The sequence below is a fragment of the Halyomorpha halys genome, unplaced genomic scaffold, assembly GCF_000696795.3.
Source record: "Halyomorpha halys isolate HHAL.00 unplaced genomic scaffold, Hhal_1.1 Scaffold91.1, whole genome shotgun sequence".
In the NCBI taxonomy this organism is placed as follows: domain Eukaryota; kingdom Metazoa; phylum Arthropoda; class Insecta; order Hemiptera; family Pentatomidae; genus Halyomorpha; species Halyomorpha halys.
In genome coordinates, this window is record NW_027110755.1 from 1,976,141 (window position 1) to 1,988,156 (window position 12,016).

The 12,016-nt window shown below is 31.6% G+C and overlaps 1 protein-coding gene and 1 non-coding gene across 5 annotated transcripts in view; one reads left to right on the plus strand and one right to left on the minus strand.

Moving 5' to 3' along the window:
- The window catches only part of GEFmeso (Guanine nucleotide exchange factor in mesoderm), a 307,186-nt gene that overhangs the window by 219,287 nt on the left and 75,883 nt on the right, over nt 1–12,016 (plus strand). The gene's annotated exons all lie outside the window — the stretch shown is intronic.
- On the minus strand, nt 3,184–3,293 carry LOC112211691 (U6 spliceosomal RNA). The gene has a single exon (XR_002945691.1). It is a non-coding gene; the product is annotated as a U6 spliceosomal RNA (small nuclear RNA).

Genomic DNA, 12,016 nt, shown 5'->3' on the forward strand with positions numbered 1-12,016 from the left:
TTTATTATTTTTTTTTTTAATAAATGTTTCATCATTTTTATATTCAGACAATGAACTTGACTTATTATTGCTCCGTAAACGTAAAACATCCCCGAAGATTTTTTTTCTTTGGACTCTTAACTAACAGCTTCATGTGCTTTAACATTTATCTTACACACTTAAGCTGTTTAGGAAGGTTTAAGGTACTTAGAAAAAGGTGTTTCTGATAACACTGACATTTTTACAGATAACTTTTTTCGACCCGAGATTTTAAATGGTCTAAATTAAGATACAGGAATAAAAAAAAGATGTTTTGACCGATTACCAAACTTTCTCTATATTGAGTTGTAGAATTTTATTTTCCACATCAGCACAACTTCATTATATTATGATACTGACAAAAAGAAAGTGAAAAAAAAGAAAATTCAACTAAAACTAACAAAAGATTATTATATTTACAGAATCCCGTTAGAAATCATCCCTCAACTTTGAAATTATCTCTTTTGAGCTATTCGGTAGGTGCGCGTACAATACTTTATTGATGTGTGCTGGTCAGTTTTAAAATTTAGATTAAAATATTTAAAAATTGTTTAAACATTTTGTTTTAATTTTTATTAATTATAAGATGTCTAAATTGACAAATTAATTGCGTAACTTGTAATTTAGACTGAAAATATATTTCAGTTGTAGTATTTAGTTCTTATTGTTTTAGAATATGGTAATTCATTGCCTATTTTTGAATTAACTGTAAAAAGATATCACGGCACTCAATTGGAATCTTCCAAAAATAACCCCATAAATATATTTTTGGAATCTTTTTGCATTTCACTACAAGTTGCACTTAAAATAATATTTCTTTTTGGGCTTTCCAAAGTTCAAAAGGTAGAAGGGAAGTTCATATATTACTAGTTTATGAGTTGTGATCACAAGTGTCTTAATTCACCGTTATGATTATATATTTTCTTAATTTCTTTACCTGATGGTTTAGTGGTATTCTATTTAACTTCTTGGCTATCTTCAGTGTGTCAGAGTTAAAATAAATAAAAAAACTAATTTAGTTTCTAATCTATTCCACTAGATAAGAATGTTTTGAGATTTTTCTAACTTAACGCAAAACTTGTTTTCGTTCTCTCGGAATAAAATCGTTATAACTGGAATAGGTTAGAGGATAAAAAAAAATTAATTTCAAAATAAAAAAATTGTGATTTTATCTTTCCCTTTAGCGGAAGTGCTGATTGGTTGCTAATTAAACAGGTTTTTTCTGATCGCATTTTTAGCCATCAGGACATAACAGATTGCCCACAACTCCTCTAATGATGTTGTGAAGATAAAAATATAGAAATAACACTCTTTTTTAAAATAATGCGGACATCAGCGTATCAATGAGAACATCTCCATTATCAAAATGCTTACAAAAAGCTATTAAAGAAGATTAAATTTAAAAGCTTCTTTCTTTAATTTGTAATTTCAATGGTATTAAAATAAAAGATAAAGCTGAAACTGCCTATTCCCACTTTTTTTTTTAATATTCAACTTGATATCTGTTTCTTCTACTTCTTTTTAACGTTCACTTAGGAAACTCAAGAAAATCATTTGCGTTATTCCGTTAGTTTAATCAGTTCCATAAAATCTAAAAACTAGGAGAAATATCTGATTAGTTCAAAATAACGAAATGAATCAAAAAATATACCTGACGAATGCTTAAGTGAAGAGTTAAACTTAGAGAAATCTAAATAAAGAAGAACGAGAACGACAAGATATCAAGTTATATGAAAAGAACAGTTGTAGCTCTTCGACTTTTAAACCTTACTCTATAATTTATAGCGAAACATGGAAGTATTGACTTTATCATGATTTCAGCGACATTAAAGTATATTTTTCAAAAGATGGATTCATTTTTAATTCGAAGAAGAGGCGAAATATTTTCGATAAAATGAACTTTCATGCTCCTACTCCACGAGCGGAAAACCACTCATTCTTCGTGCTGCTAAACATCCTTAGAAGGATATCTGTAACGACACCATTGTTTTAATAATTAATATAGAGAACATAATTAAGTCTCCAATTTTTTATGAAAATTTATATTTTCTGATGTGATCATTCGTTTTGTAGGTTTAAACTATGTATCCCCTGTCGAACAGATCCGCTACCTTGGACTACATCTGGACAAACGACTAACCTGGATTCCTCACACAAGACTGTACAGACAGGAAACTAAACGTCGATCTCGACTATTATAGCACTTACTGGACAAACGGTCTAAACTTCCAACACATTACAAAACACTGATCTACATGACTATAATAAGGCCAATCTGGGCATATGGAGTTGAGCTGGGGGTCCACTAAACCTTCGAATTCCTCTCGTATCCAATCATTGCAATCCAAAATCCTTCGTAAAATCCTCAATGCTCCTTACTTTGTCACAAATAAAATCATACATAAAGACCTTAATGTTCCCTATGTAACCGATCTAACCCGAACCAGATATCACTCCTTCAATTACAAACTCCCTAACCACCCAAACCCACTAGCTTCTAACATTGCTTCCTCTTCCATTCCTGATAATCCTCCAAGGGGTCTGAAAAGAAGATGGCCACGAGACCTGCTAATGTAAAACGTAAAACTAGAGTGCTATCAATGGGTAGTTTCTCTACACGCCTGTAACACTCTAATTTAATTGAGTTCAAATTTATTATATGTATTATAATGTACAGTTGTAACTAGCAATAAATAAATATAAAATAAAAATTTTGTATCAGTATTGTTATATTATACTATCTGATGAGTTATGAATTAGTTTAGATTATAATCAATTGGAAGTTTTGGAACTTTTTTTATGGCTTAGGACTGACAAGGCTGCAGAAATCTAATCCGTGAGTACTGTAGGCACGTATCACCTCGTATACAATGGAGTGATATAGAACAATCTCAGCTCATCACTTTGCTCATCACAACAGGGATTAGTCTTATTGTTTCGATAGTGTGACCAATCGATACTGTCTTATCTCGATACAAGTTCTTCGGAGCGGTACCACATCATGCCTTGTAGGCCCTTTCTATTTATCATTTTGATAGATTTTCTATTTGATAGCTACATAATTTGAATACTTTATCAATTATGACATTCTGTGTGTTATTTTAAGAAACACTTTTCCTTCGGCACTGAATCTAGAAAGCCTCTTTCTTCAGAAGTAAGTTTGTTATCAATTTCCTGTCTCAACTTTTTTTTTTTTTGCGTGTCATCCTTGCGCAGGGACCATGTTAATCTTCTCTGTATCGTTCGAAAGACATCCACAAAGACCTTAAGATCCCATTCCTTGCAGATTTGTCCCAATACAGATATGCGTCTTTTCATTCTAAACTCCTTACCCATCCTAACCCATTAATTCTTAATCTCTCATCCTTAACAATCTCTGATAATCCTCCGAGGCGTCTGAAAAGAAGATGGCCGCGGGACCTTTTAATTTTAATTAATGGGTGGTTCCTTCACACGATCTTCAAGTGTAAATGAAACATACAACATATTTACTTATTGTATATTATTATTTGTACAGTTGTAAATCACATTAAATAAATAAATAAAAAAAAAACTTTTTTTGCGAAGACTTGCAAAGACTTAGAGTTTCAAATCCAATAAATATCTTTTATTAAAAAAATATAAATCATTCGTTTGAAAAACGAATTACAATTACAGAAATTTTTTAGAGTAATTGAAATTACGTTTACTCAATTACAATAATTTAAATTTAGATAGATACCATTTAAATAAAAAATAAAAAAAAAAGAAGAAAAGAACAATGACTATTGTTAATTTTAAAACTGTTCTGTCAACATTTACTTTGCCAACTAATCTCATTTTTTTTTATTTTTAAAATAACTTTTCATTTATCAACCTCAGATTGAAAGTATTCACTGGCAAAGTATTTCATATACTTGAGGAATTATATAATTTTGATTGATTTGTACTACTTTAACCAGTAATTCAAATAATATATCCTCTCCAATTAAATCAAAATACTCTCCGACTAATTATTTAAGTAGATTAATGAAGAAGCAGCCTTAGAGAAGAGTTATTACTATTCCTTAGAAGACACCTGCTGCAGGTACCAAAGACAATAACTGTCAGATGAGAAGCTATGAATATGCTAGTAAGGTCTCTTTCAAATTCTTGGGAGTACCCGTCCCCATTACTACGGTTTCTCCCTAAAATCCTAGATTTCATGCCAAATTCTACTTTCCCCTCTTATAAGTCATTGAGGATGCTCTTTTGTAACATCTGTGCTGCATATGGTTAATAAAATTTAAATTTTTAAATTAGATTATATTTAACACAAAATGAAAATTTCTAGATTAGTCAAGATGTTACATAATAATTTATTTAGTTATTAATTCCAGATATTCAATATTAGATATTAAGAATTGAAATATTTAAAAAAATAAATATATTTGTGAAATTCGAAAAAAATATACATCCCATGATACTTGATTTATCATACTTTTAAATTTATCATTTAAATAAATTTTTCTGTCTTTTAAAACTTTTACTTCACGGAGAGCAACCTTCTTGAGCATAAGAACTCCTTTTCTTTTCACTTAAGGAGTCCCCTTTGAAAGTTCAAGTACCCATTTTATAAAAGATGGGAGATCATCATAGCCATCTTTACTTTCCGTTGACCTAATCTTTTGAAGGAAAGTTAAGCCTTTCAAATATTAAAACATATACTATCGAATTTTGATTAATGATAATTACAAAAAGTACCTGGCCCATTTACTTAAGTAAATATTCTATACATATCAAAAAGGTTTTTGAGAAAAACAAAACCATTTTCATTTATTTATTGCTATACATATTTCCGGTTCTAAAGGTAAAAATAATAAATATCAAGATTTTTTTCTTCCAAGAATATAACAGTTTAATAAAAGATAAAAGCATACGCTTACAATGGGAAGAGATCAAGTAGTCTCGGTTTTTTTCCAATCAACCCTTCCTTTTTTCTCATATTCCCTTCATTCTTCTTTATTTATTCACACATTTTTATTATTATTTTGTATTTGACTATTATTTAGTTCTGCCAACAATGATAATTGGTTTTTTATTTCAAACAAAATTTCACGTGCTTTAGAGGAAGATTTTTTAAACATTCACCATTTATACCATGTCATACTATTTAAATGAGGATAAAACCCATATGATTAATATTTTTTAATTCTACATGGACGTACTGAGTTTTATAAAAATCGTTTGAGTCGTTTTTGAGAAAATCGAAAAAAATATAAAAAATCGATTTTAGGAAATGGAAACTTCCGAACGGTTGATATTATCGAATTAGTTGCTTTCTCATCCCAGGTCTATTCTTCGTTAATGTATTATTTTTGTTGGAAGATGTTTAAAAGAAATAATTAGTGGACTTTTTTGTCTTTTTATGTGGTTATTAATTGTTGTTAGTTCTCTAATATTAATAATTATGTTCTATCTTTATATCGTCTTTACTTTATCATACCTGAATGCCTGATCAATCTGAATTTGAAGGATAATTTTAATTTTTCTAGCCTAGGCATTCGTGTCACGTTTTTTCAATTCACGTTTATTTTTTTCATTTAAGGAACCCCCCTTAGGTCGAGATTGTAAATATTGTATATAATTTATTTTACATTATTTGATTATGTTCATTTTATTTTCCTGTTTATATCGTACCGGTCCCTTCTGTTCTAGCTGCATATTTCAAACAAATAAAAAATAAAAAAAAACTGGTCCCAGTTTATAAAACTTTATTAGCTTTACGATAATGAGTAGTATACAGGTTTGTCCTCAATCATCTTTGGATACCGCGCTCCTAATTGTTTATATTCAAATATTATTTTACACTCCGATGCCTTGATCCAAAATGGATATCTGTACTAAGGCCGATGGGTGGCGCCGATTCTCAATTATTATTAATTAAATTATTCAGAACGTCTCTTTGCCAAGCCGAATCGTGGTCACAAGGTTACACTCCTGCATTCACTTTGTATCTCGGCTTAATGTGGGCTGCGTAGGCCGAGGTGGAGGGTCATGAACTAGTTGGCTAGGGTTTGGATTCGTTTGCTGTATTTCCTGGTTTTCTTCCAATAAACCGCTACGCTTGGATACGTGGAACAAAAGTTAATTTATCATTGCCCTTACCGAAATCACAAGATGTTGCAGTAATTTTGGCTCATAGTAGATACAGACATATAACACGAATTTTGTGACCGGGTTATAGGTTTCAACTTCGTATTTCTTTCACCTAACTAATAAAAAGATAATATCGATAAAACAAAGATAATGACAAATGCGCAGAAAGTAGAAGTAAAAGTTAATAACCGAGAAATTTATTTGTCGAGCAGTATATTTATTTAGGACAATCCATCTCATTCAAAAATAGAAAAGATGAAATAAATAGAAGGATTAACATGGGAAAAATACTGTACCATGAAATATATTTTTTAAAGTCAACCACATCTAGGATTGAAGGAAAAGGTATTGGAAATATGTGTTTACCCGGTAATTTTATATGAATATCAAATATGGTAAGCGACAGAAAACAATTATGAGAAAGTATGATAGGTATTAAAAGAAAAGTCTGCATCATCAGCAAAAAAGTACAATCTATGATTAAAGTTAAAAGCCTAACAAAAGAAGCGCAACAGGTGACCGAGGAGGTGTTCCAAAATTGCAACAAAGTGGATCCCAACAGAAGGAAAGGAAGACTAATTACAAGATGGCGAGATGAGGTAGTTCAAAGAGTAGGAGGCTGTTGGGCTACTTTTGCTAAGAATAAATTGAACAATGTTGGTAAGATAGTTTACGTTCCATCGTGATGACAAACACAAAGGATGTTTCTTTTTCCTCTTCTGTGTATCGGCTAACCTGTGATCCTAATTTGAAGTGAGCATCCATTCCTGCTGTTAGGAATACCGGTTCTGACAACTAGATCAATAGCCGATCCAATGAAGTAGATACTTCCTCAACCAGATGTTTGTTGTCCTGATTACATGTTGTACGACAGCGGTGAAATGAATCTCAGTTCTTTGAGATGTCCCCCGGGAGGAGACATCCCGAGCTCCGTGACGGGAATACCGGGTCTGCTTCAAGATCTCTCTTCGTTATAGCCTCAGTAAATACCCTGTGTGGTGAATCGGTTATTTTTACTTTCTGTGCTCTTCACGCTTTATGGCTGCTCTAAATGTAGAACACGCTTCCTTATTCTTTCTATTGGATAGTATTATCTAGATTTCAACTTGTAAACTCTCAGCATGTCGCTTCTAGAAAAAAAAAGTATTACATTTACAACGATACTGTCTATTTTTACCACCTTTCGGTATTTTTGATCCGTTTGATGTGAACTGTATATTTCTTGTGGTAGGTAGGTTTTGGTCGGTTTGGGGTTGGTTGGAGTCAGAAACAGCATAAAGAAAAAAAATTCGGTAGTTCGGGTCTTCCAGTTGTGTCTACGGTAAAGCCTTATCACGGCTAGAACCATATTGTCAAATTTTCTTCCTTCATTACACCTCATAGTAGACTATCTAGTAGATAGTATCTATTTAAAGTAGATGAAAAATTTCGATTCACATTTTCGCAATTTAATCAGCATGTGTAAAGAGCCTATTTATTTGTTACAATATAATACGACCCCGAACGTAAGTCGATCACATTTATAATAATTTTCCACTAAAAATGTGGGTCTATAAAAAATAAACTAATATTAAAAAGAAAGTTTCAAAATGTAATATTCATATCTTAAAAAGGAAGAAGTATGCTTAAATTTGATATTACGTAGATAAATAGCGTCAGGATATCACAGACTATTACACAATAGTTTTGAAATTAGGGCATATCTTTTTTTTAAAAAAACTTATCTAATCATTAAGTATTTTGTACATGTATTAATGGAAAATTAATCAGGTCAGTTTTTTCTAATCCTAATTCAAATTACGATTTATTTAATTTATTTTTGTGTTTTGATTTCATATTTTCCTTAAACGTGATTATCATTTCCGATCTAGTTTTGGTATTTTTTTATTTCAATTTCTCTTATTATCAATATAAATCGTATTTAGTCTCTCATCAACGAAAAAACAACGTGAAATGATTTTGAATCCGTTCAAACTTTTTTAGTTTGATTGAACTCAAATTTTCTTTCGTGAATTCGAATATAAAACGACCTCGACTATCGGTCGAACTCTCATTTTCCTCAAGAAAAATTCAGAAAAAAATTGGACTTATAATCTGTATAACACAGATGTTCTTCTCAGTAGTATGTATGTATCTCATTAGATCAATATATTTTTTTATATTTGGAATAGAAAGTAACCGAAACAAGTAAACACAGTTTTAGCTAGCACTAAAACGGTTATGAAACAGAAACGGTTACGTGTTTACCAGATCTTACTTTTACAACATTTTTTATTTGTGATGAATGTGTTCGTTCATTATATATTGTCCAAATCTCTTTAAAAAACCGGCACAGGCTAATACAAAAAAAAAATACACGCACCATTACAACCTTAATTGTAACCTAGGACCCTACAAGGGTGTTTGTTAGGTTCAGTACTTGATAAGGAAGTAGTGTTTTTATTCAGACATTTATTGGTGATTTGGGTTCCACTTTCAACCTCCTGGGTTATTTCCCTACCTAATAAAGTATTAGGTTCCACGAGAAGATGAAACTATAGTGTGAAGCCACATTTTATGTATTGCATAATACATATACGCGAATATTGATATGAGGAATCCCAAAGAAGTGGTTGGCTACATTAGAAGCTGAAATATCTTTGTCCAGGTAGCCTGAGGTTACTCAAAAAAGTTGTAAATGGATTGAAGGGGAATATAAGTACTCGACCTTCATAATAATTATACTTCTGATGATTTCATATGTTTTCTTGCTCTCAGCATATTTATTATTATTCCATTTGTTCTGCCGCAAATGGACTCTACGGCTCATTAAGGACCAAGGCCCTGCTATTTCCTCCTCTCTTCCCGGTCAGTTGCGCATGGTCTGTCTCTGATTCAGGTACTTTGATTTGGGATAATTATTGATTTTACATTTTGTGATTTTTCCTCCCTGGTTTGCCACAAAACTCTTAAGGTTTTCTTTTATTTACTAAATAATATTCTATATTGGCCTTCTGTTATTTTTTTTTGTTTAATTTTGACCGTAACTATTTTATCCTAATAGATGTATAGAAAGTTATTTATATATTATTTGTCAAAATTAATAATTGTTTTTTCAAAGATCAACCTATTAATTGAATTTATTAAAGATTAAACACACTATTACTGAATGATTTGATAATAATCCACTAAATGGGTTTTACCATGTATAAAACAATAAACTTAAAGGCCCCATTCTACACCTCAATTGTGACAAAAATCCAATTACTAACTGTTACGGCGGGTAGGGGTTCAAAAGGAACCTTTACTAGCTCAACCGTGAAAAGAAAAGAAATGATCGAATTTTGTTATTTTTATTTTTAAATAAGTTAATAAAATTAAATAACAAAAGAAACAAAAAATATACAAACTAGAAAAAAAAAGCTTAATAATTATACAAAATAAAATTAATTAAACAAAAAATATATACAAACTAGGAAAAAAAGAAAGCTTAACACTATTGCAAAATAAAATTAATCGAACACAAAAAATATACAAACTAGAATAAAAAGTCTGATATCACCGGTGATAGATAGGGGCCCGGCTGTCCTGAGTGAATGTTCTCGTGGAAGTAGATCGACGTACTTCTGGCCGTCTTGTCCTCTGGGAGGATGAGTCGAAGAAGTCCGCCCGCCGTGGCTAAAATGACTAAGCCGGTGAAGATGGCCAGAATGCTGGCAACTATGTGTGTGTAGTGAGGAGATGATACGTGTGTGCACACCAAGAGACTCACAAAATGTGTGTTTTATTTTTTTTACAATATAAAAAAAAAAGAAAAACATATGCCTTTTAAACAATAAAAACATATGTTATATGGTAGACGTGTGTTGGCCGCAACAATAACCAAAAAAAAATTATCAATGTATTTTTTATATACTTCAACATTTTTACATTAAAATTCCTCTATCTCTTCCAAATATTAACTGTCATAAAATCTAATGATGCCATTGAAAGAGTGTACAATTTCCATTATGACTTTAGAACATCAGATATTGCTCAGCTGATAGCAAGAGGCTTTGGCATGTGATTGAAATAGAAATAATTCTATCAACAATAGATATCATGGATTGTCTTGACCCTCATGTCGCTGAATGAGACAGAGGGATTAGGCCACGGAAAACTTCTGTAATTGTATTATCATATCTTCAGATTTCATGGAAGGTCATTTTGGCAAGAGGTGCAAGTTAAAGTATAATTTATATTACACACTTGTTTAACACAAGAATGCTCATTACATATATCTAGACTAACATTTAAACAGGATGGTACGTTACACTTACTGTTCAACACATACTGATAGACCGCAGATAATTAATTGACCCCCGACTCTCACATCATTTGGAAACTTTACTAAACTACAATAGCCATTACATTGCTAAGATATTTCCACCCTAGGATGTCATATCTTGACTACATTGAGCGACTCTGTTGGGCGAGGAGGAAAGACTTCCGACAGGCGAGGAACCTAGCTAGAAATAGGGAAGAGTGGAATCTCTGGCTGAATGCTCCTCTACGCTGAGAGGCACTAAAGAGGAAAGCAAAAGAAGAAGAAGATATTTCATTGCTTAAAGAAAATAAGAGAGAAAGAAATACTTTATTCATTCATGCTGCACATATACATCGGGTTGCTCATTACACAGCATACTGTCAATCCGTGACTGGACATATATAAGTTACATATTTTTACATGATATAATATAATAGATAGATAACTTTTTTTTTCTTCCACAGTTTTCTTTTACTTTTCTTTTACAATTAATACTAGTCTACAAACTAACTACAGGTTTTTCGATTTATTCCTTTTTTTTTTGTTTCCCTTCTATTTCAATATTAGAATCTTATAACAATATTCGAAAGTTTAATTTTTTTTTTTTATAATTATATTAATTAATATAATTTCCTGGGGTGGATAGCTCATAAGTAAGGCACTGTGCTACAAACTTCAAGGACCCGGATTCGAATCTGTTGGAGATAATTATTTTTTTGTTTACAGTAGCCGTGAGTCAGCCCTCTGGGTTGACCCAGCCTTATGAAGGATAGGTACCTTTAATTGGATAAACATCTATCAAACAAGCCTAATTCTGACCAAATCACTTCGTTGCACAATCGTCGGTCTAGTAACAGAACTTCTTTGCAAAGTACTCGACCCCTGACCCTTATTGGGTTGTAGCTGTACATATTTAATTTTTAATATCATGTCCTATTACCAAATAATTTTGTGTATCATAATTATTCCTATTAAATCTAGCTTATAAAATATTTTTTTAAGAAATGTATTGGAGATTGAAGGTCAGTATGCATAAGCCAACATCAGCATTGCTGCGGATTGCCTTGAATTTAATTTCCCACGAAACTGTTTAAAATCGAATGATAGTCAACAGCAACGTTTTAATATCAATCTATTTATAGATTTTCCTGCCCTTTATCTGGTATCACCTGTTAACAACTACCCACTAAATAAGGTTGTAATTCAGTCAACGGGACTGAATTACATCATTTCAGTTGTGCCCTTTGCTGAAGCAGAAACTTCTTTTAATCCATTCGGAATGTCAATCCTGCCTGATATGGACCTGAAAGACCATTTTCTTAATATGGCCGTTGTGGAGTTATGTAATGAACTAAATGAAAAAGTGGGCAGAATCCGGTTTCATGAGTGTTCCCCGACTGGATAGCGGTGACATCGTGTTCGGTCTCTATTAGTGTCTTGTCTTCACCTATCTCTTAACAGCCATTGTAATTGTTTTCTCACAATGTCTTTAATAATTAATTGTGTGAATGTGAATCTTTTTAACAGGTGATTTAATATAGGATGTAAGACAATCATGCTTTCCTCTAAAGAGTTAAATTTTGATTTATAATATAT